The sequence below is a fragment of the Hemiscyllium ocellatum genome, unplaced genomic scaffold (genome assembly GCF_020745735.1).
Source record: "Hemiscyllium ocellatum isolate sHemOce1 unplaced genomic scaffold, sHemOce1.pat.X.cur. scaffold_2903_pat_ctg1, whole genome shotgun sequence".
NCBI lineage: Eukaryota > Metazoa > Chordata > Chondrichthyes > Orectolobiformes > Hemiscylliidae > Hemiscyllium > Hemiscyllium ocellatum.
In genome coordinates this window covers 37,471-62,537 of record NW_026868242.1, presented here as the reverse complement: position 1 = coordinate 62,537, position 25,067 = coordinate 37,471, and the positions used below count along the sequence as shown (strand labels likewise).

Sequence of the window (25,067 nt, the reverse complement as noted above, 5' to 3'; positions counted from 1 at the left end):
CCCACAAACCTCCCCCTCACTGAGGATGAACGATCAGTCCTCAGCAAAGGACTCCCCTCCGTCCACGCATCAATGAATTTAATCCACGCCATGACGTCGAAACTTCTTCTGTCGCCTTTGCCTCCGAGCTTACTTTCACAAACAGGATTCCGACCACCTTTCGAGGACCCCTTCGCCCACCTCCAACAGACTGCATCCACCTGGACACCCCGCGCTGGCCTATTCCTGTCCTCAACCTCCTCATTTCCAACTGCCGCCCGGACATTAACCGCCTCAACCTGTCTACCCCCCTCCCCCTACTCCAACCTCTCACCCTCACAACGCGCAGCCCTCCAATCCCTCTGCTCCAATCCCAACCTCACTATCAAGCCAGTGGATAAAGGGGGCGCCAGTGGTAGTCTGGGACACTGACCTCTACACCGCTGAAGCCAAACGCCAACTCGAGGACACCTCTTCCTACTGCCCCCTCGACAATGACCAACACCCCCATCACCAAACCATCATCTCCCAGACCATAGAGCACCTCATCAACTCAGGAGGTCTGCCACCCACAGCTTCCAACCTCATAGTCAGGAACCCCGCACTGCCGGTTCTAACTCCTTCCCAAGATCCACAAGCCTGACCACCCTGGCCGACCCATTGTCTCAGCATGCTCCTGCTCCACTGAACTCTTCTATTTCCTCCAGCCCCAATGCCTCATCTTCACCATGGATATCCAATCCCTCTACACCTCCATCCGCCATGACAGAGCCTCCAAGCCCTCGAATTTTCCTCTCCAGATGTCCCCAACAGTACCCTTCCACCACTCTCATTCGTTTGGCGAACTGGTCCTCACCCTTAACAATTTCTCCTTCGAATCCTCCCACTTCCTCCAGACCAAAGGCGTAGCCCTGGGTACACGTATGGGCCCAGTTATGCCTGTCTCTTTGTTGGCTACATAGAACAGTTGATCTTCCGTAATTACACCAGCACCCACTCCCCACTTCTCCGCTACATTGATGACTGCATTAGCGCCACCTCGTGCTCCCGCAAGGAGGTTGAGCAATTCGTCAACTTCACCAACACATTCCACCCTGACCTTAAATTTACCTGGGCCATCTCCAACACCTCCCTCCCCTTCCTGGACCTCTCCATCTGCATTAATGACGACCGACTTGACACTGACATTTTTTACAAACCCACCGACTGGAATGTGTTGGTTTTTCACCAACCGTAACAAGGACAGAACGCCCCGGTGCTCACCTTCACCCTACAAACCTTCGCATAAACCAAATAATCTGCTGACGTTTCTGCCACTCCAAACAGACCCCACCACCAGGGATATATTTCCCTCCCCACCCCTTTCCGCCTTCCGCAAAGACCGGTCCCTCCGTGACTACCTGGTAAGGTCCACGCCTCCCTACAACCCACCCTCCCCTCCTGGCACTTCCCCCTGCCACCGCAGGAACCTTCTACCTCACCTCTATCCAAGGCCCTAAAGGAGCCTTCCACATCCATCAAAGTTCTACCTGCACATCCACTAATATCATTTTTTGTATTCGTTGTTCCCGATGCGGTCTCCGATACATTGGGGAGACTGGGCGTCTCCTACCAGAGCGCTTTAGGGAACATCTCCGGGACACCCGCACCAATCAACCACACCGGCCCGTGGCCCAACATTTCAACTCCTCCTGCCACTCTGCCGAGGACATGGAAGTCCTGGGCCTCCTTCACCGCCGCTCCCTCGCCACCAGATGCCTGGAGGAAGAATGCCTCATCTTCCGCCTCGAAACACTTCAAACTCAGGCATCAATGTGGACTTCAACAGTTTCCTCATTTTCCCCTTCCCCCACCTCACCCTAGTTCGAAACTTCCAGCTCAGCACTGTCCCCATGATTGTCCAGGCTTGTCCAACCTGCCTACCTCCTTTTCCACCTATCCACTCCACCGTCTCCTCCCTGACCTATCACCTTCATTCCCCCCCGCCCCCCCCGCCCATCCATTGTACTCTATGCTACTTTCTCCCCCACCCCACACGCCTCTGGCTTATCTCTCCACGCTTCAGGCTCTCTGCCTTTATTCCTGATGAAGGACTTTTGCCTGAAACGTCGATTTCGCTGCACTTTAGATACTGCCTGAACTGCTGTGCTCTTCCAGCACCACTAATCCATTCCAACAAAGCTGACCAATCGGATCATAAGAACGTCAGTAGACTGGTCCTCTCCAGCCTCCCATTGGCTAGAACCGGAAAATGACAGCCTCGCGATCGAATCGGACAGACCAGGATCTACGCCCCGCCCCATAACAATGTAGCCGTTTCATGCACCCGGAAGCTGGTGTTGGCTGCAGTCGGAGGGAAGTTGCTGGGTGGTTTGTGAAGACGGTGAGAAATGGGATTGGTGTTCTTTCTGCTAGTGGAAGATTATAGTGAGGATATGTAGTCATACTGTAGTGTTACTACAAGCACAGATTGTTCCGGGAAGTCCAACTGCAGTTTCCACATGGGGGGGAAAAATATAGAAACTCCCGTCTTGAGGAGCATGGAGCTCCTATCACTGAGCAGGCAGTGTGTGACCCAGGGAGAATGGAGATAGAGAGATCAGAGAGTGTGCAGCTCCCAGCAAGGGACAATTAAGCAGCTACTTTTAAATTGTAACCTCCCTATTTTGTTCTATAAATCTACAATAGTAAGTGGAGTTGGTTCATCTTGATTCCATGTTTTTATTGAGATCTGTAATGAGCTGCCAGAGGAAGTGGTGGAGGCTGGTACAATGAAAAACATTTGAAAGTAATCTGGATGGGTGTATGAATAGAAAGGATTTAGAGGGATATAGGTCAAATGCTGGCAAATGGGACCAGATTAATCTGGTCAGCATGGACGAGTTTGATAGAAAGGGTCTGTTTCGGTGGCTATAAATCTCTATGACTCTACGACCTGGCGAAGGTGTGAGATCAGACGTTATGTGACCCTGTGCGGTGGGTGGGAAGTTGGAGCCAGTGAGACCAGACGCACTTAGATGGCAGCAGGGGGAGGTGGGGGGTTGGAGCCAGTGAGATTAGATACTGTGTGACCTGGGAAGCCAATCTCCATCAGATGCCTCATGTGCAGTTTAATGTCTGTCATTGCAGCTGCTAAAGTTGTGCTGATGCAGTATACTGGCATTGCCTCACACTATATAAAAAAAAGGAGAGGACTTACACGGCAAATGGTAGGGCCCTGGGGATTGCTGACAAGCAGAGACCTTGATGTGCATGTACTATACAAAACGCTGGTGCGGCGGTACTTGGAATATTGTGTACAGTTCTGGTCGCCCCATTACAGGAAGGATGTGGAAGCATTGGAAAGGGTGCAGAGGAGATTTACCAGGATGTTGCCTGGTTTGGAGGGATGCTCTTATGAGTAAAGGCTGAGAGACTTGGGTCAGTTCTCATTGGAAAGAAGAAAGCTAAGAGAGGATTTGGTAGAGGCATACAAGATGATCAGAAGATTTGATGGGGTAGATAGTGAAAGTCGTTTTCCTAGGATGATGACACCAGTTTGTACGAGGGGGCATAGCAACAAATTGAGGGGCTTAAGACTGATGTCAGAGACAGGTTCTTTACTCAGAGAGTGATAAGGGTGTGGAATGCCCTGCCTGCCAATGGCTTTTGCCCGAAATGTCGCTTTTAATACTCCACGGATGCCGCCTGAAGTGCTGTGCTTTTCCAGTCCCACTAATCCAGAATGTAGTTAGCTCAGCCACATTAGAGTGATTTAAACAATCCTTGGATAAGCGCATGGATAATGATGGAGTTGAAAATCACACAACACCAGGTCATAGTCCAACAGGTGTAACTGGAAGCACATTAGCTTTCCAATTAAACCTGTTGGATTATGACCTGGTGTTTTGTGATTGTTAACTTTGGACACTCCAGTCCAACACCAGCATCTCCAAATAATGGATAATGATGGGATAGTGTAGGAGGATGGGCTTAACTTAGTTCACAGATCAGCACAACATCGAGGGCTGAAGGGCCTGTTCTGCGTTGTATTGTTCTATGTTCTAAGTTCGTTGAAAATGGAAGACAGAGTGCTGAAGGAAGTGTTTGGAACACTTGCCTTAATTGGTCAGGACCAAAGCCATGTGTGGACTACTGCCTATAATTTAGGTCGCCCTGCTAGAGGAAGAATGTTATTAACTTGGAAGAGTGCAAAAAAGACTTACTGGGATGTTACAAAGATGAGAATATTTGAGTTATAACAACAGGCTGGTTAGGCTGTGATTTCTTTTCCTGCGTTGCAAGGGGTGATCTTACAGAGGTTTATCAAATCATGAAGGGGATGGCTAAGGTTAATAGCAAAGGTCTTTACCCCAGGTTGGTGGTTTCCAAACCTAGAGGGCATAGGTTTAAAAGGGACCTGAGAGGCAACTTTTTTCACACAGGATACTGTATGTAGAGGTGGGTACAATTATAACATTTAAAAGACATTTGGACAAGGACATGGTTGGGAAAGGTTTACAAAGATATGGACCAAATGCTGGCAAATTGTAAATGTACAGTTCCCAAGCTAACAGCAATTGTATTGACACAGAGGAAGGTTTAATGGGCAATTTAATGTATTCAAAAACACTCCATTTTTTTTGTTCCAGAGTATTATTATTTGGGAAGGTGTAACACCACCATGGCTAAAGGTTTGAACAGGAGAGAAAATTTGGTATCTTCAAGAGTGGAAATGGATACAGGTACTTGCATAGAATTTTTGACCTGGAAAAAAGCTTCTGATCTCAAACAAGAACTTTACATCGGAAATGGGAACAGGCTAAGGGCTGAGCAGAATGAGGAGAAAGTGATCACGTAGAATAGGCTTGTCCATTTGGGGACCCAGCAGCCAAAATGAGGCTTAGCAGGGTGTTTTATTCATGTTTTATCAACCTGCTTGAAAATCCTACAACACGCCTTCTGGGGTGACATTCAAACATGAGCCTTGTGACCCAGAAGCAGAGACACTGCCCCCTGTGCCCCTAGAGCCCAGGACTAAATTATTTTGACTGCCTCCTGTTTCATTACATGCTGTGCTACTTTCAAATAATGTCTAACCAACTCACCCATGCTATTTAATCGCTCCCTAAAATTTTACACATAATCCAAATATCTGGTCTCTGAACTCAGACTCACCAATTTCTCCTTAATTAATTATCAACTCATGCCCGAAAAGTAATTCAAATAAACTGAATTTACTTGATTCATTAGGTGCATACTTAATTACACAGAGTACAAATGGATTTCCTTTATCCCAATCCTCTGGAGGACCTTGACTATAACCCCTGAACATGGTCTTTAAATTTTGATGCCACCATTCAATGCTTCCTGCAATTCTGGATGGTATGCAGTGGATTTGAATTGTCTTAGAACTACTATCGTTGAATATTTCCTTGAATATCTTTGATGTAAAATTTTACCTTAATCTGATTGTATCTCTGTGGGTAGTCTGTATTTGATTAAAAAAAATTGAGTAGCCCTTCTACAATCTTTTTAGCCATGATACTGTGGCCTCTGGAATTTTAGTAGATACGTCAATTATGGTTAACAAGTATTGATTCCCACTTTTTGTTTAAGGTAGGGGTCCTACACAATCAATTAAAACTCTTGTAAAAGGCTCTTCAAATGCTGCAATGGGTGTTAAAAGTGTTGATTTTATCACTGCCTGAGATTACCCAATTGCCTGAAATGTATGATGTGTCTGGCAAATGCAAGCACATCCTTGTGCAGTCCAGACCAAAATAAAAGTTTGCTTTTTGAACTGAGTTTTTCTTACTCCCAAATGACCTCCTGCTGGTAATTCATTGCTACCAGCAACATTTCCTGTCCATACGATCTGATGAACTTCTGCCCATTTTTCATCTGCTCTCACTTTCTGATAAATGACATCTTGGTGAGGAAATGAACAAGGAGCAGGAGAATCGACGTTTCAGGCATGAGCCCTGCTTCAGGAATAAAGTGGTTGGTTCGGGCTCACGCCCGAAATGTCGATTCTCCTGCTCCTTGGATGCTGCCTGACCTGCTGTGCTTTTCCAGCACCACATTTTCAGCTCTGATCTCCAGCAGCTGCAGTCCTCACTTTCTCCTCTGAGGAAATGAACAGTCTGGGATACACTCAGATTCTTCTTCTATATTGATTTTGGATACAGCTGCTTTAGTTTTTCATCTTTCCACTGGAACTCAGCTAATTTTTCTGACCTAAAAATATCCAATTCATTCGCCACCTGTTCTTGTTTTTCCCCTGCCATCCCCCCACCCCACCCCACCCCCAACTATTTGATCAAACATAGTTTCTGATAATTGAACTTATCTCTTTTCTTTGATTTCTCCTCCTGTGGCTTTGTGACCTTTTCCCAGAGAAACAAAAACCTGGACATACTTCCTGTAAAACCTAGTTGCCTGATTTTCCAATAGCTTTTCAACCACAGTAGGCATCACTCTCCCAGCCTGCCCCTTGATGCACCTATGTCATCACCAAAGATAAATTGTATTTCTGGAACTGAGAATCTCTCTATTACCCCTACCACTTCGACACCATTTTTCACCAGATCCTGCACCCCCACTTTATATCATGGAACACTGCTCTTCTCACCATGAATTCCACATACTGCCACCTTCTCGAGCAATACTCTTTCTGAAGTATATATCACATCTCTCATCAAAGATCAACTTGCTCCTGTATCTCTTAAAATCTTAATTTCTTTACATACTCCTCTGGCACATTGGAGTAAACTTTATCCATGCCAGTAAATTCTTTAGAGATCTGGCACATTCTTCTCAACCAACCCCTGACCAGGCTGTACATTCTTTTGCAGCATTTTAGCTTCCACTGCGCTTTCCTTTACCACTTCAACAAAACTCGCTGGCTTATTCTGTTTCCTCTCTGCATTCTCAGTGCTTTTTCTAAACTATCAACACTACAACTTCAATGAAAACACCTGAGATTTTTTACTTCAGTTTCCCCTCATGGTACGTTTTCACCCTGTGATAAAGTATCTTCAACGTGATCCCCCTTTACCTCACTACCTGAAAACTTCTCTTTTCCCCAATTTCTATCCCTCAAAGATTGAAATTGATATTAGAAACCAACTTTGATTTATGAACTAACTCATAGGCATTTCTGTTCCTAATCTTGAAGTCTGAATTCTTTGCTCTTCCACATTTGAACTCCTCCAAACTAATCATCAAAGAGCATCATACCTTGATCTATTTCAATGCCTTTATCGATCTATCGAAATTACTTTGCTTCACATTTTCAAACCCAATGTGTGTTTGACCAGGGTCCGTCCTTAGCACTGAAACATTGTCCCTTGGCAAAGTTTGTCCGAAGATTTGTAGCTCGGGTGCTTGTTGCAGTGGTTCTGTTTGCCGATCTGGAAGTTTATGTTGCAAACGTTTCGTCCCCTGGCTAGGAGACATCATCAGTGCTCTGGAGCCTCCTGCGAAGCGCTTCTTTGATGTTTCTTCCGGCATTTATCGTGGTCTGTCCTTGCCGCTTCCGGGTGTCAGTTTCAGCTGTCCGCTGTAGTGATTGGTATATTGGGTCCAGGTCGATGTGTCTGTTGATGGAGTTTGTGGATGAATGCCATGCCTCTAGGAATTCCCTGGCTGTTCTCTGTCTGGCTTGCCCTATGACAGTAGTGTTTTCCCAGTCGAATTCATGTTGCTTGTTGTCTGAGTGTGTGGCTGCTAGGGATAGCTGGTCGTGTCGTTTCATGGCTAGTTGGTGTTCATGTATGCGGATTGTTAGCTGTCTTCCTGTTTGTCCTATATAGTGTTTTGTGCAGTCCTTGCATGGACTTTTGGCGCGCAATTTCTTGTTTGTATTTGTGCAGGGAAACAGCCAAGCAGAACGGACTCAGGATGATCCAGGTAATGATCACAGACGCTCACAACCGACTGCACAAATACAAACAAGAAATTGCACGCCAAAAGTCGTTAATTTCAAAGACCGCTAATCATGAATGGACCCGGGCCATAGAACATGCTGTCACTATAGGACAGAACAGGACAACACATCGCAAAAAAACGGCATTAAAAGAAAAACTGGCCAAACTAACACACAAAAAAGAGGACACTACAACACACACCTGGGTTAAAAACTTCGCCCACAAACAGCTCACAGACATGGAAAGAACTATACTGACCAAGGGACTCAACTACAACCACAGGGACGCCAACACAGCAGACTTCCTAGCAGCACTAGAATGCACACTCAGGAACAATGGACTGACTGAAGAGACACAACAAACAGTGAGACAAACGGTCGTACCTATGATGATAAGAAAAAGACAAACACATAACCTCAACACCAAGGAGAGGGAAGCACTGAAAGCACTAAGAAATGATAAGAACATAATCATACTACCAGCAGATAAAGGCAGAATGACTGTCATCCTTGATAAATCAGACTACATCAAAAAAGCACAACACCGACTAGCAGACACCAACACCTACCAAATGAAGGATTCGGACCCCACGCCACAACTCACCAATAGAATAAATAACACTCTAAGGAATCTACAAAAAAAACGGACAGATAACCAAAGCGGACCTACGAAGAATGAAACCGGAAAGCAACAACACCCCCAGATTCTATGGACTACCCAAAGTACACAAACCAGACATCCCACTCAGACCCGTAGTATCACTACCAGGGACACCAGCATACAAACTGGCCAAAGAACTACAACAGAAACTGAAACACCTGTCAGCGGATCCAAACACTCCATACAATCAACACAGGAATTCTTGGACGCCATCAGGAATACACACATAGACAAAGAAGAAACCATGATCTCATTCGACGTGACAGCACTGTTCACTTCGATTGACAAAACCCTAGCCAGAGAAACAATAGCCAACCTACTGGACATACATAACAGAAACCAGGAGGCGGAACCTATCAACAAAGACGGCATACTTAAACTACTGGACTTATGCCTCACTACACACTTTACATTCAACAATCAGATATACGAACAAATCAACGGAACACCCATGGGATCACCAATCTCGGGACTCATAGCAGAGGCAGTTATGCAAAGGTTAGAACAAACAGCCCTACCACAAATTCAACCCAAACTCTGGGTCAGATATGTCGATGACACTTTCGTAATCATCAAAAACACGGAAATAGAAAAAACACACCAGATCATCAACGCCACATTCACAGGAATCTGATTCACGAGAGAAGTAGAAAAGGATAGCCAACTCCCATTCCTAGACGTGATAGTACAGAGAACACCGAACGGAGAATTCACCACAAGGGTACACAGGAAAACAACACACACAGACCAAGTCCTAAACTATGAAAGTAACCACCCCAACACACACAAACGAAGCTGCATCAGGACACTGTTCAAAAGAGCTACAACACACTGCAGTACACCAGAACTGCGAAAAGAGGAAGAGGAACACCTATACAAGGTATTCGCCAAAAACGGATACCCGCGCAACTTTATCAACAGATGCCTAAGCGATAGACCACGGAACGAGGACATGCCACAACCAAAAGGACTAGCCACACTACCATACATCAGGAGCGTTTCAGAACTGACAGCCAGACTACTGCGACCCCTAGGACTCATAATGGCACACAAACCAACAGCCACGCTCAGACAACAACTTACTAGAACAAAGGAGCCAATACCCAACATAAGCAAAACTAATGTAGTTTATAAAATACCATGCAAGGACTGCACAAAACACTATATAGGACAAACAGGAAGACAGCTAACAATCCGCATACATGAACACCAACTAGCCATGAAACGACACGACCAGCTATCCCTAGCAGCCACACATTCAGACAACAAGCAACATGAATTCGACTGGGAAAACACTACTAACATAGGGCAAGCCAGACAGAGAACAGCCAGGGAATTCCTAGAGGCATGGCATTCATCCACAAACTCCATCAACAGACACATCGACCTGAACCCAATATACCAATCACTACAGCAGACAGCTGAAACTGACACCCGGAAGTGGCAAGGACAGACCACTATAAATGCCGGAAGAAACATCAAAGAAGCACTTCGCAGGAGGCTCCAGAGCACTGATGATGTCTCCTAGCCAGGGGACGAAACGTTTGCAACAAAAACTTCCAGCTCGGCGGACAGAACCACTACATTGTCCCTTGGCTTCTGGTACGAGCTCATATGCGCTTAAGATAGCACATTTCATCTCCTAATACTCCCAGATACCTCCTCTGACAGTGATGCAAATATCTCACTAACTTTGAATCAAAGAAAGATACTCTCATAATCACTGGCTATAATTTTTGTTTAGCTACTGTCTTAAATGAAATGAAAAAGGCTTCTACATTCTGTTGGTCAAACTTTGGCAATGCTTGGACCTATTTGAACAGTTCCCTACCAGGCCTTTGACTACAACGGGATTGCTGTCCATCACTGTCCTCATCGCTACTCCTACTTTCATCTCCACCTCTGCCATTTTGAGATGAATTTGAGTATTCAGTTCCAACCACCTTTTCTCTTTCTTTTTGTTTTGCCTCTAAATTGGAGCAAGTGAATGGCCTGAGTGTGAGGACATGTATTGGCTGAAATTGAGTACAGTAACAGAATTGTTGAAACTTACATTTACTTTCATATAAACAAGAGGGAGGTTGGAACTGTGAGGGAGCCGTGGTTTAATAAGGAATTGGAATCCCTTGCAAAAGGGAAGAGGGCGGCCTATGTAAAGATGAGGCGTGAAGGTTCAGTTGGGGTGATTGAGAGTTATAAGGTAGCCAGGAAGGATCTAAAGAGAGAGCTAAGAGCAGCGAGAAGGGGACATGAAAACTCCTTAGTTGGTAGGATTAGGGAAAACCCAAAGGCTTTCTATAGGTATGTCAGGAATAAAAGGATGACTAGGGTAGGTATCGGTCCAGTCAAGGATAGTAGTGGGAAGTTGTGCGTGGAGGCGGAGGAGATTGGAGAGACACTAAATCAATACTTTTCATCAGTATTCACTTAGGAACAGGACACTATTGCTGATGTGAATATTGAGTCACAAGTGATTAGAATGGATGATCTTGAGGTATGTAGGGAAGAGGTCTGGGGAACACCGGAAAGGATGAAAATAGATAAGTCCCCTGGGCCTGATGGCATTTATCCTAGGATCCTCTGGGAAGCTAGGGAGGAGATAGCAGAACCATTGGCCTTGATTTTTATGTCGTCATTATCTACGGGAATAGTGCCAGAAGACTGGAGGATAGCGAATGTGGTTCCCTTGTACAAGAAGGGGAGTAGGGATAGCCCGAGTAACTATAGGCCAGTGAGTCTTACCTCTGTTGTGGTCAAAGTCTTAGAGAGAATTGTAAGGGATAGGATTTATGAACATCTGGATAGGAATAATGTGATCAAGGATAGTCAGCATGGTTTTGTGAAGGGCAGGTCGTGCCTCACAAACCTTATTGAGTTCTTTGAGAAGGTGGCTAAGGAGGTGGACGAGGATAAAGCAGTAGATGTGGTGTATATGGATTTTAGCAAGGCGTTCGATAAGATACCCCATGGGAGACTAATGCAAAAACTACGGAGGTATGGCATTGAGGGTGCATTAGAGGTTTGGATTAGGAATTGGCTGGCTGGAAGGAGACAGAGGGTAGTAGTTGATGGAATAAGTTCACCTTGGAGTGCAGTTACTAGCGGTGTACCACAAGGATCTGTTTTGGGACCATTGCTGTTTGTCATCTTTATAAATGATCTAGAGGAGGGGCTTGAAAGCTGGGTGAGCAAGTTTGCGGATGACACGAAAGTCGGTGGAGTTGTGGACAGCGAAGAAGGATGTGCCAGGTTACAGCGGGATATAGATAAGTTGCAGAGCTGGGCAGAAAGGTGGCAAATGGAGTTCAATGTAGCTAAGTGTGAAGTCATTCACTTTGGTAGGAGTAACAAGAAGATGGATTACTAGGCTAATGGTAGGCTACTTGGTAGTGTGGATGAGCAGAGGGGTCTTGGTGTCCATGTACACAGATCTCTGAAAGTTGCCACCCAGGTAAATAGTGCTGTGAAGAAGGCATATTGTGTACTGGGCTTTATTGGTAGAGGAATTGAGTTCTGGAGTCCTGAGGTCATATTGCAGTTGTATAAGACTCTGGTGCGGCCTCATCTGGAGTATTATGTGCAGTTTTGGTCGCCAAACTATAGGAAGAATGTGGAGGCATTGGAACGAGTGCAGAGGAGGTTTACCAGGATGTTGCCTGGCATGGTAGGAAGATCATATGAGGAAAGGCTGAGGCACTTGGGGCTGTTCTCGTTGGAGAAAAGAAGGTTTAGGGGAGATTTGTTGGAGGTGTACAAGATGATTAGGGATTTAGATAGGGTTGACACTGAGAACCTTTTTCCGCTAATGGAGTCAGCTGTTACTAGGGGACACAGCTTTAAATTAAGGGGAGGTAGGTATAGGACAGATGTTAGGGGTAGATTCTTTACTCAGCGGGTTGTGAGTTCATGGAATGTCCTGCCAGTAGCAGTGGTGGACTTTCCCTCTTTATGGTCATTCAAGCGGGCATTGGATAAGCATATGGAGGTTATTGGGCTAGTGTAGGTTAGGTAGGCTTTGGTCGGCGCAACATCGAAGGCCGAAGAGACTATACTGTGCTGTATTTTTCAATGTTCTTTGTTCTAAGATTTCGGGGACAGTTAAGATCTCTGCCGGTTCATGTTGACCAGTCTGAAGAGAGGATGATAGATGTGGAACCAGTGATCGTTCACTGAATCCCAACCTTCTCCAGATCGAATCCTTTTTCACAGCTTTTCTGTGCAGCTCACCAGCTGATGTAAATCTCCCCACAGTCTGCAGACAGCTTCCCCAAAACCAATGACTAATGTTTTATCATCTGCAAATTTGATATCCGACACCAATTCCACATCAGTGATAGATACACCAGATAAACAGGCGACTAATACTGAAGCCTGAGGAAAAATCAAAGAATTGCGAAACTTCATCAAATGGGGACGTACCAAACTCAAAATGTCAACTCTGCTTTCTCCCCACTGAAGGTGCAACACTGCGCAGATTCTCCGGCAATTTCTGTTCAGTTTCTGAACCTTGAGGAACTGAAGTTTTTCAAAACACATGCAGCATTCTTCTTACCATCAGGTTGGTCTACATCACAAACACTTCCTTCATTCTTTATCCTTTAAAGCAAATCAGTCAAGTTCATCCGACACTGCCTACCCTTAACAATTCCATGATGACTATCTTGGATGATGGCGTGGAGGAGCTGGTGTTGGACGGTAGTGGACAATGTTAAAAACCACATAACACCAGCTTATAGTCCAACAGCTTTATTTGGAAGCAATAGTTGCTCCTTCTTCAGGTAACAATGTGCGTTTTTTTCCAACTTCATCTTGGATTAAACTTTCACTCACCGTGTGGTTATTTCTATCATCTCTCAGAGTTTTACCGAGTCATTTGCTCATTAATGGAAATATAAAAGCAGCTGGTCTCCACTCCTCCTATTTCTGACCTGCACCGTCCAACACAAGGGCAACAATTATTGTCTGTTTTCTTATTCTCTCTGATCTGGGAACTTCATTGTTGCACAAGTTAGTGACCGCTACTGACCACAAGTGGGAATTGCAACCAACCCGCAGAAATACTCAAGAGTCTGTCAGGGTGAATGAAGTCAGCAAACAGATTCTGTCTGTGCACGACACAATCAGATTGGTGTACATTTCGATTCAAAAATAAAATAACCGACCTGATATCATAAGTAATGCTGTGCCCATAAACAATGGACTGCCCAGACAGTTTTCACTTGATATTAGGCTGTATTTCACAAAAACACTGCGAGTAATGTTGAAAGGAGGGAAATCTAGAAATAAAATGAAAAACTCAGGATTTCTGTCAAGACGCCAGTTTATTTGAAACGGATATCGCCTTGACTCCTTAATCTTCTAGGGCCCCTCCTCAACTTCAAAGTGGTGGGAAACCGCACTGCGGAGGTTTGGCGCCGTTCGCGTGGCTGACTCCAGCTTCTGTGCATATCGAAGTGTTTCATTCCCACTGCGGAAAGTGGTCTTTTTGGTGTTGAGCGGTTTAAAAGCAGCCACATGCGATGGCCGGGAATCGAACCCGGGTCAACTGCTTGGAAGGCAGCTATGCTCACCACTATACCACCATCGCAACTGGGACGGGCCCTCCACACATCAGCTAATGTGCAATTCGACCAATAGTTCTTCATTCGAAATTTCAGTCTTCTTGCAAATTTTACGCTGAAATATTGCAATTCACCAGTAATAAAAGACTGACTTTTACTCGTTCCATACTTCTCATTATACCTTTTCATTCACACTTTCTCATGCACACAAACCAGCATTTATCATCATCTCAGATAAATCCACAGCTAAAATATCAACAAAATCTCACCGCAACCCGGGATCTGTCACACAATCAAAACTTGTCAACTTCTCACAAACGCTTTTGCCCCAAACATCCATTCTCCTGCTCCTCGGATGCTGTCTGACCTGCTCTGCTTTTCCACCACCACTCTCATCTCCACCAGTGGCAGTACCCACTTTCGCCTTTCTCTTCATACACTTTTCCCACCAACTTTGCTTTTTCTTTCTGATTTACCGCATCTGTACTACTTTCCGCTTTTAACATTTCTGAAGGGTTTTCCACAAACAAAAAGGCAAAAAGAAGGAACTCTTAGACTGAGTACATGCTGCAGTAATTCTGGAGAAGAGGAAACTCCTGGTAACAGTTCACGAAGCAGAAATCTCTCGAGAAATCTGTATTAATCCGCACTTCCATTCTCTTGATCGATTTGTAGTTTTCTCTGTTACATTGTAGAAGAGGGGGAGGGTGGAGTCGCAGCTGGGAGGGAGAGAAACAAGGCTGATTTTCAAAGTTTTAGAATCAGAGTGTCATACAGCATGGAAACAGATCCTTAGGTCCAGCCAGTTTATGCTGACCATTTCCCCAAACACAACTGTAACCACCTGCATGCAATTGAACATTTCCCATTTGCTAGCATTTGGTCATATCTCTCTAAACCTTTCCTATTCGTGAACTTATCCAAGCGTCTTTTCAACGTTGTAACTGTACATGCGTCCACCACTTTCTCTGACAGTTCATTGCACGCACCAAGCACTCGATGTGTAAAAAAATTGTCCCTCATTTCCTTTTTAAATCCATAATCCCCCTGTCCACGCAACAGTAAATCAAAGATCCATCTCAATGCTTTTCACAATAAGTACCTCCCCCAGTCCCTCACTAATAAATCAATGGTCCATTTAAACAAACTGGGAATTGCATTCCACAGTCTGCAGACAGCTTCCCAAAACCAATGACTAATGTTTTATCATCTGCAAATTTGATATCCGACACCAATTCCACATCAGTGATAGATACACCAGACAAACAGGTGACTAATACTGAAGCCTGGGGAAAAATCAAAGAATTGCGAAACTTCATCAAATGGGGACATACCAAACCCAAAATGGCAACACTGCTTTCTCCCCACTGAAGGTGCAACACTGCTCAGATTCTCCGGCAATTTCTGTTCAGTTTCTGAACCTTGAGGAACTCAACTATTTCAAAACACATGCAGTATTCTTCTTATCATCAGGTTGGTCTACATCACAAACACTTCCTTCTTCTTTATCCTTTAAAGCAAATCAGTCAAGTTCATCCGACACTATCTTCCCTTAACAATTCCATGATGACTATCTTGGATGATGACGTGGAGGAGCCGGTGTTGGACTGGAGTGGACAATGTTAAAAACCACATAACACCAGTTTATAGTCCAACAGCTTTATTTGGAAGCAATAGCTGCTCCTTCATCAGGTAACAATGTGTGATTTCTTTTCAGCTTCATCTTGGATTGAACTTTCACTCACCGTGTGGTTATTTCTATCATCTCTCAGAGTTTTACCGAGTCATTTGCTCATTAATGGAAATATAAAAGCAGCTGGTCTCCACTCCTCCTATTTCTGACCTGCACCGTCCAACACAAGGGCAACAATTATTGTCTGTTTTCTTATTCTCTCTGATCTGGGAACTTCATTGTTGCACAAGTTAGTGACCGCTACTGACCACAAGTGGGAATTGCAACCAACCCGCAGAAATACTCAAGAGTCTGTCAGGGTGAATGAAGTCAGCAAACAGATTCTGTCTGTGCACGACACAATCAGATTGGTGTACATTTCGATTCAAAAATAAAATAACCGACCTGATATCATAAGTAATGCTGTGCCCATAAACAATGGACTGCCCAGACAGTTTTCACTTGATATTAGGCTGTATTTCACAAAAACACTGCGAGTAATGTTGAAAGGAGGGAAATCTAGAAATAAAATGAAAAACTCAGGATTTCTGTCAAGACGCCAGTTTATTTGAAACGGGTATCGCCCTGACTCCTTAATCTTCTAGGGTCCCTCCTCAATTTCAAAGTGGTGGGAAGCCGCACTGCAGAGGTTTGGCGCCGTTCGTGTGGCTGACTCAAGCTTCTGCGCTTATCGAAGTGGTTCATTCCCATGGCGGAAAGTGGTCTTTTTGGTGTTGAGCGGTTTAAAAGCCGCCGCATGCGATGGCCGGGAATCGAACCCGGGTCAACTGCTTGGAAGGCAGCTATGCGCACCACTATACCACCATCGCAACTGGGACGTGTCCTCCACACATCAGCTCATGTGCAATTCGACCAATAGTTCTTCATTCGAAATTTCAGTCTTCTTGCAAATTTTACGCTGAAATATTGCAATTCACCACTAATAAAAGACTGACTTTTACTCGTTCCATACTTCTCATTATACCTTTTCATTCACACTTTCTCATGCACACAAACCAGCATTTATCATCATCTCAGATAAATCCACAGCTAAAATATCAACAAAATCTCACCGCAACCCGGGATCTGTCACACAATCAAAACTTGTCAACTTCTCACAAACGCTTTTGCCCCAAACATCCATTCTCCTGCTCCTCGGATGCTGTCTGACCTGCTCTGCTTTTCCACCACCACTCTCATCTCCACCAGTGGCAGTACCCACTTTCGCCTTTCTCTTCATACACTTTTCCCACCAACTTTGCTTTTTCTTTCTGATTTACCGCATCTGTACTACTTTCCGCTTTTAACATTTCTGAAGGGTTTTCCACAAACAAAAAGGCAAAAAGAAGGAACTCTTAGACTGAGTACATGCTGCAGTAATTCTGGAGAAGAGGAAACTCCTGGTAACAGTTCACGAAGCAGAAATCTCTCGAGAAATCTGTATTAATCCGCACTTCCATTCTCTTGATCGATTTGTAGTTTTCTCTGTTACATTGTAGAAGAGGGGGAGGGTGGAGTCGCAGCTGGGAGGGAGAGAAACCAGGCTGATTTTCAAAGTTTTACGATCAGAGTGTCATACAGCATGGAAACAGATCCTTAGGTCCAGCCAGTTTATGCTGACCATGTCCCCAAATACAACCGTAACCACCTGCATGCAATTGAACATTTCCCATTTGCTAGCATTTGGTCATATCTCTCTAAACCTTTCCTATTCGTGAACTTATCCAAGCGTCTTTTCAACGTTGTAACTGTACCTGCGTCCACCACTTTCTCTGACAGTTCATTGCACGCACCAAGCACTCGATGTGTAAAAAAATTGTCCCTCATTTCCTTTTTAAATCCATAATCCCCCTGTCCATGCAACAGTAAATCAAAGATCCATCTCAATGCTTTTCACAATAAGTACCTCCCCCAGTCCCTCACTAATAAATCAATGGTCCATTTAAACAAACTGGGAATTGCATTCCACAGTCTGCAGACAGCTTCCCCAAAACCAATGACTAATGTTTTATCATCTGCAAATTTGATATCCGACACCAATTCCACATCAGTGATAGATACACCAGACAAACAGGTGACTAATACTGAAGCCTGGGGAAAAATCAAAGAATTGCGAAACTTCATCAAATGGGGACATACCAAACCCAAAATGGCAACACTGCTTTCTCCCCACTGAAGGTGCAACACTGCTCAGATTCTCCGGCAATTTCTGTTCAGTTTCTGAACCTTGAGGAACTGAACTATTTCAAAACACATGCAGTATTCTTCTTATCATCAGGTTGGTCTACATCACAAACACTTCCTTCTTCTTTATCCTTTAAAGCAAATCAGTCAAGTTCATCCGACACTACCTTCCCTTAACAATTCCATGATGACTATCTTGGATGATGACGTGGAGGAGCCGGTGTTGGACTGGAGTGGACAATGTTAAAAACCACATAACACCAGCTTATAGTCCAACAGCTTTATTTGGAAGCAATAGCTGCTCCTTCATCAGGTAACAATGTGTGATTTCTTTTCAGCTTCATCTTGGATTGAACTTTCACTCACCGTGTGGTTATTTCTATCATCTCTCAGAGTTTTACCGAGTCATTTGCTCATTAATGGAAATATAAAAGCAGCTGGTCTCCACTCCTCCTATTTCTGACCTGCACCGTCCAACACAAGGGCAACAATTATTGTCCGTTTTCTTATTCTCTCTGATCTGGGAACTTCATTGTTGCACAAGTTAGTGACCGCTACTGACCACAAGTGGGAATTGCAACCAACCCGCAGAAATACTCAAGAGTCTGTCAGGGTGAATGAAGTCAGCAAACAGATTCTGTCTGTGCACGACACAATCAGATTGGTGTACATTTCGATTCAAAAATAAAATAACCGACCTGATATCATAAGTAATGCTGTGCCCATAAACAATGGACTGCCCAGACAGTTTTCACTTGATATTAGGCTGTATTTCACAAAAACACTGGGAGTAATGTTGAAAGGAGGGAAATCTAGAAATAAAATGAAAAACTCAGGATTTCTGTCAAGACGCCAGTTTATTTGAAACGGGTATCGCCCTGACTCCTTAATCTTCTAGGGTCCCTCCTCAATTTCAAAGTGGTGGGAAGCCGCACTGCAGAGGTTTGGCGCCGTTCGTGTGGCTGACTCAAGCTTCTGTGCTTATCGAAGTGTTTCATTCCCACTGCGGAAAGTGGTCTTTTTGGTGTTGAGCAGTTTAAAAGCCGCCGCATGCGATGGCTGGGAATCGAACCCGGGTCAACTGTTTGGAAGGCAGCTATGCTCACCACTATACCACCATCGCAACTGGAACGCTTCCTCCACACATCAGCTGATGTGCAATTCGACCAATAGTTCTTCATTCGAAATTTCAGTCTTCTTGCAAATTTTACGCTGAAATATTGCAATTCACCACTAATAAAAGACTGACTTTTACTCGTTCCATACTTCTCATTATACCTTTTCATTCACACTTTCTCATGCACACAAACCAGCATTTATCATCATCTCAGATAAATCCACAGCTAAAATATCAACAAAATCTCACCGCAACCCGGGATCTGTCACACAATCAAAACTTGTCAACTTCTCACAAACGCTTTTGCCCCAAACATCCATTCTCCTGCTCCTCGGATGCTGTCTGACCTGCTCTGCTTTTCCACCACCACTCTCATCTCCACCAGTGGCAGTACCCACTTTCGCCTTTCTCTTCATACACTTTTCCCACCAACTTTGCTTTTTCTTTCTGATTTACCGCATCTGTACTACTTTCCGCTTTTAACATTTCTGAAGGGTTTTCCACAAACAAAAAGGCAAAAAGAAGGAACTGTTAGACTGAGTACATGCTGCAGTAATTCTGGAGAAGCGGAAACTCCTGGTAACAGTTCACGAAGCAGAAATCTCTCGAGAAATCTGTATTAATCCGCACTTCCATTCTCTTGATCGATTTGTAGTTTTCTCTGTTACATTGTAGAAGAGGGGGAGGGTGGAGTCGCAGCTGGGAGGGAGAGAAACCAGGCTGATTTTCAAAGTTTTACGATCAGAGTGTCATACAGCATGGAAACAGATCCTTAGGTCCAGCCAGTTTATGCTGACCATGTCCCCAAACACAACTGTAACCACCTGCATGCAATTGAACATTTCCCATTTGCTAGCATTTGGTCATATCTCTCTAAACCTTTCCTATTCGTGAACTTATCCAAGCGTCTTTTCAACGTTGTAACTGTACCTGCGTCCACCACTTTCTCTGACAGTTCATTGCACGCACCAAGCACTCGATGTGTAAAAATAATTTCCCTCATTTCCTTTTTAAATCCATAATCCCCCTGTCCACGCAACAGTAAATCAAAGATCCATCTCAATGCTTTTCACAATAAGTACCTCCCCCAGTCCCTCACTAATAAATCAATGGTCCATTTAAACAAACTGGGAATTGCATTCCACAGTCTGCAGACAGCTTCCCCAAAACCAATGACTAATGTTTTATCATCTGCAAATTTGATATCCGACACCAATTCCACATCAGTGATAGATACACCAGACAAACAGGTGACTAATACTGAAGCCTGGGGAAAAATCAAAGAATTGCGAAACTTCATCAAATGGGGACATACCAAACCCAAAATGGCAACACTGCTTTCTCCCCACTGAAGGTGCAACACTGCTCAGATTCTCCGGCAATTTCTGTTCAGTTTCTGAACCTTGAGGAACTCAACTATTTCAAAACACATGCAGTATTCTTCTTATCATCAGGTTGGTCTACATCACAAACACTTCCTTCTTCTTTATCCTTTAAAGCAAATCAGTCAAGTTCATCCGACACTACCTTCCCTTAACAATTCCATGATGACTATCTTGGATGATGACGTGGAGGAGCCGGTGTTGGACTGGAGTGGACAATGTTAAAAACCACATAACACCAGCGTATAGTCCAACAGCTTTATTTGGAAGCAATAGCTGCTCCTTCATCAGGTAACAATGTGTGATTCCTTTTCAGCTTCATCTTGGATTGAACTTTCACTCACCGTGTGGTTATTTCTATCATCTCTCAGAGTTTTACCGAGTCATTTGCTCATTAATGGAAATATAAAAGCAGCTGGTCTCCACTCCTCCTATTTCTGACCTGCACCGTCCAACACAAGGGCAACAATTATTGTCCGTTTTCTTATTCTCTCTGATCTGGGAACTTCATTGTTGCACAAGTTAGTGACCGCTACTGACCACAAGTGGGAATTGCAACCAACCCGCAGAAATACTCAAGAGTCTGTCAGGGTGAATGAAGTCAGCAAACAGATTCTGTCTGTGCACGACACAATCAGATTGGTGTACATTTCGATTCAAAAATAAAATAACCGACCTGATATCATAAGTAATGCTGTGCCCATAAACAATGGACTGCCCAGACAGTTTTCACTTGATATTAGGCTGTATTTCACAAAAACACCGGGAGTAATGTTGAAAGGAGGGAAATCTAGAAATAAAATGAAAAACTCAGGATTTCTGTCAAGACGCCAGTTTATTTGAAACGGGTATCGCCCTGACTCCTTAATCTTCTAGGGTCCCTCCTCAATTTCAAAGTGGTGGGAAACCGCACTGCAGAGGTTTGGCGCCGTTCGTGTGGCTGACTCAAGCTTCTGTGCATATCGAAGTGTTTCATTCCCACTGCGGAAAGTGGTCTTTTTGGTGTTGAGCGGTTTAAAAGCAGCCGCATGCGATGGCCGGGAATCGAACCCGGGTCAACTGCTTGGAAGGCAGCTATGCTCACCACTATACCACCATCGCAACTGGAACACGTCCTCCACACATCAGCTAATGTGCAATTCGACCAATAGTTCTTCATTCGAAATTTCAGTCTTCTTGCAAATTTTACGCTGAAATATTGCAATTCACCACTAATAAAAGACTGACTTTTACTCGTTCCATACTTCTCATTATACCTTTTCATTCACACTTTCTCATGCACACAAACCAGCATTTATCATCATCTCAGATAAATCCACAGCTAAAATATCAACAAAATCTCACCGCAACCCGGGATCTGTCACACAATCAAAACTTGTCAACTTCTCACAAACGCTTTTGCCCCAAACATCCATTCTCCTGCTCCTCGGATGCTGTCTGACCTGCTCTGCTTTTCCACCACCACTCTCATCTCCACCAGTGGCAGTACCCACTTTCGCCTTTCTCTTCATACACTTTTCCCACCAACTTTGCTTTTTCTTTCTGATTTACCGCATCTGTACTACTTTCCGCTTTTAACATTTCTGAAGGGTTTTCCACAAACAAAAAGGCAAAAAGAAGGAACTGTTAGACTGAGTACATGCTGCAGTAATTCTGGAGAAGCGGAAACTCCTGGTAACAGTTCACGAAGCAGAAATCTCTCGAGAAATCTGTATTAATCCGCACTTCCATTCTCTTGATCGATTTGTAGTTTTCTCTGTTACATTGTAGAAGAGGGGGAGGGTGGAGTCGCAGCTGGGAGGGAGAGAAACCAGGCTGATTTTCAAAGTTTTAGAATCAGAGTGTCATACAGCATGGAAACAGATCCTTAGGTCCAGCCAGTTTATGCTGACCATTTCCCCAAACACAACTGTAACCACCTGCATGCAATTGAACATTTCCCATTTGCGAGCATTTGGTCATATCTCTCTAAACCTTTCCTATTCGTGAACTTATCCAAGCGTCTTTTCAACGTTGTAACTGTACCTGCGTCCACCACTTTCTCTGACAGTTCATTGCACGCACCAAGCACTCGATGTGTACAAAAATTGTCCCTCATTTCCTTTATAAATCCATAATCCCCCTGTCCACGCAACAGTAAATCAAAGATCCATCTCAATGCTTTTCACAATAAGTACCTCCCCAGTCCCTCACTAATAAATCAATGGTCCATTTAAACAAACTGGGAATTGCATTCCACAGTCTGCAGACAGCTTCCCCAAAACCAATGACTAATGTTTTATCATCTGCAAATTTGATATCCGACACCAATTCCACATCAGTGATAGATACACCAGACAAACAGGTGACTAATACTGAAGCCTGGGGTAAAATCAAAGAATTGCGAAACTTCATCAAATGGGGCATACCAAACCCAAAATGGCAACACTGCTTTCTCCCCACTGAAGGTGCAACACTGCTCAGATTCTCCGGCAATTTCTGTTCAGTTTCTGAACCTTGAGGAACTCAACTATTTCAAAACACATGCAGTATTCTTCTTATCATCAGGTTGGTCTACATCACAAACACTTCCTTCTTCTTTATCCTTTAAAGCAAATCAGTCAAGTTCATCCGACACTATCTTCCCTTAACAATTCCATGATGACTATCTTGGATGATGACGTGGAGGAGCCGGTGTTGGACTGGAGTGGACAATGTTAAAAACCACATAACACCAGCGTATAGTCCAACAGCTTTATTTGGAAGCAATAGCTGCTCCTTCATCAGGTAACAACGTGTGATTCCTTTTCAGCTTCATCTTGGATTGAACTTTCACTCACCGTGTGGTTATTTCTATCATCTCTCAGAGTTTTACCGAGTCATTTGCTCATTAATGGAAATATAAAAGCAGCTGGTCTCCACTCCTCCTATTTCTGACCTGCACCGTCCAACACAAGGGCAACAATTATTGTCTGTTTTCTTATTCTCTCTGATCTGGGAACTTCATTGTTGCACAAGTTAGTGACCGCTACTGACCACAAGTGGGAATTGCAACCAACCCGCAGAAATACTCAAGAGTCTGTCAGGGTGAATGAAGTCAGCAAACAGATTCTGTCTGTGCACGACACAATCAGATTGGTGTACATTTCGATTCAAAAATAAAATAACCGACCTGATATCATAAGTAATGCTGTGCCCATAAACAATGGACTGCCCAGACAGTTTTCACTTGATATTAGGCTGTATTTCACAAAAACACTGGGAGTAATGTTGAAAGGAGGGAAATCTAGAAATAAAATGAAAAACTCAGGATTTCTGTCAAGACGCCAGTTTATTTGAAACGGGTATCGCCCTGACTCCTTAATCTTCTAGGGTCCCTCCTCAATTTCAAAGTGGTGGGAAACCGCACTGCAGAGGTTTGGCGCCGTTCGTGTGGCTGACTCAAGCTTCTGTGCATATCGAAGTGTTTCATTCCCACTGCGGAAAGTGGTCTTTTTGGTGTTGAGCGGTTTAAAAGCAGCCGCATGCGATGGCCGGGAATCGAACCCGGGTCAACTGCTTGGAAGGCAGCTATGCTCACCACTATACCACCATCGCAACTGGAACATGTCCTCCACACATCAGCTAATGTGCAATTCGACCAATAGTTCTTCATTCGAAATTTCAGTCTTCTTGCAAATTTTACGCTGAAATATTGCAATTCACCACTAATAAAAGACTGACTTTTACTCGTTCCATACTTCTCATTATACCTTTTCATTCACACTTTCTCATGCACACAAACCAGCATTTATCATCATCTCAGATAAATCCACAGCTAAAATATCAACAAAATCTCACCGCAACCCGGGATCTGTCACACAATCAAAACTTGTCAACTTCTCACAAACGCTTTTGCCCCAAACATCCATTCTCCTGCTCCTCGGATGCTGTCTGACCTGCTCTGCTTTTCCACCACCACTCTCATCTCCACCAGTGGCAGTACCCACTTTCGCCTTTCTCTTCATACACTTTTCCCACCAACTTTGCTTTTTCTTTCTGATTTACCGCATCTGTACTACTTTCCGCTTTTAACATTTCTGAAGGGTTTTCCACAAACAAAAAGGCAAAAAGAAGGAACTGTTAGACTGAGTACATGCTGCAGTAATTCTGGAGAAGCGGAAACTCCTGGTAACAGTTCACGAAGCAGAAATCTCTCGAGAAATCTGTATTAATCCGCACTTCCATTCTCTTGATCGATTTGTAGTTTTCTCTGTTACATTGTAGAAGAGGGGGAGGGTGGAGTCGCAGCTGGGAGGGAGAGAAACCAGGCTGATTTTCAAAGTTTTAGAATCAGAGTGTCATACAGCATGGAAACAGATCCTTAGGTCCAGCCAGTTTATGCTGACCATTTCCCCAAACACAACTGTAACCACCTGCATGCAATTGAACATTTCCCATTTGCGAGCATTTGGTCATATCTCTCTAAACCTTTCCTATTCGTGAACTTATCCAAGCGTCTTTTCAACGTTGTAACTGTACCTGCGTCCACCACTTTCTCTGACAGTTCATTGCACGCACCAAGCACTCGATGTGTAAAAAATTGTCCCTCATTTCCTTTATAAATCCATAATCCCCCTGTCC

The 25,067-nt window shown here is 44.1% G+C and overlaps 5 non-coding genes across 5 annotated transcripts; all 5 read right to left on the bottom strand.

The window, feature by feature from the left end:
• Positions 1 to 14,064: 14,064 nt before the first annotated feature.
• Positions 14,065 to 14,136, bottom strand: trnag-ucc (transfer RNA glycine (anticodon UCC)). The gene has a single exon. It is a non-coding gene; the product is annotated as a tRNA-Gly (tRNA).
• A 2,404-nt stretch (positions 14,137 to 16,540) lies between these two features.
• Positions 16,541 to 16,612, bottom strand: trnag-ucc (transfer RNA glycine (anticodon UCC)). Its single transcript has one exon. It is a non-coding gene; the product is annotated as a tRNA-Gly (tRNA).
• Positions 16,613 to 19,017: 2,405 nt separating this feature from the next.
• On the bottom strand, positions 19,018 to 19,089 carry trnag-ucc (transfer RNA glycine (anticodon UCC)). Its single transcript has one exon. It is a non-coding gene; the product is annotated as a tRNA-Gly (tRNA).
• A 2,405-nt stretch (positions 19,090 to 21,494) lies between these two features.
• Positions 21,495 to 21,566, bottom strand: trnag-ucc (transfer RNA glycine (anticodon UCC)). Its single transcript has one exon. It is a non-coding gene; the product is annotated as a tRNA-Gly (tRNA).
• A 2,403-nt stretch (positions 21,567 to 23,969) lies between these two features.
• Positions 23,970 to 24,041, bottom strand: trnag-ucc (transfer RNA glycine (anticodon UCC)). The gene has a single exon. It is a non-coding gene; the product is annotated as a tRNA-Gly (tRNA).
• Positions 24,042 to 25,067: the final 1,026 nt, after the last annotated feature.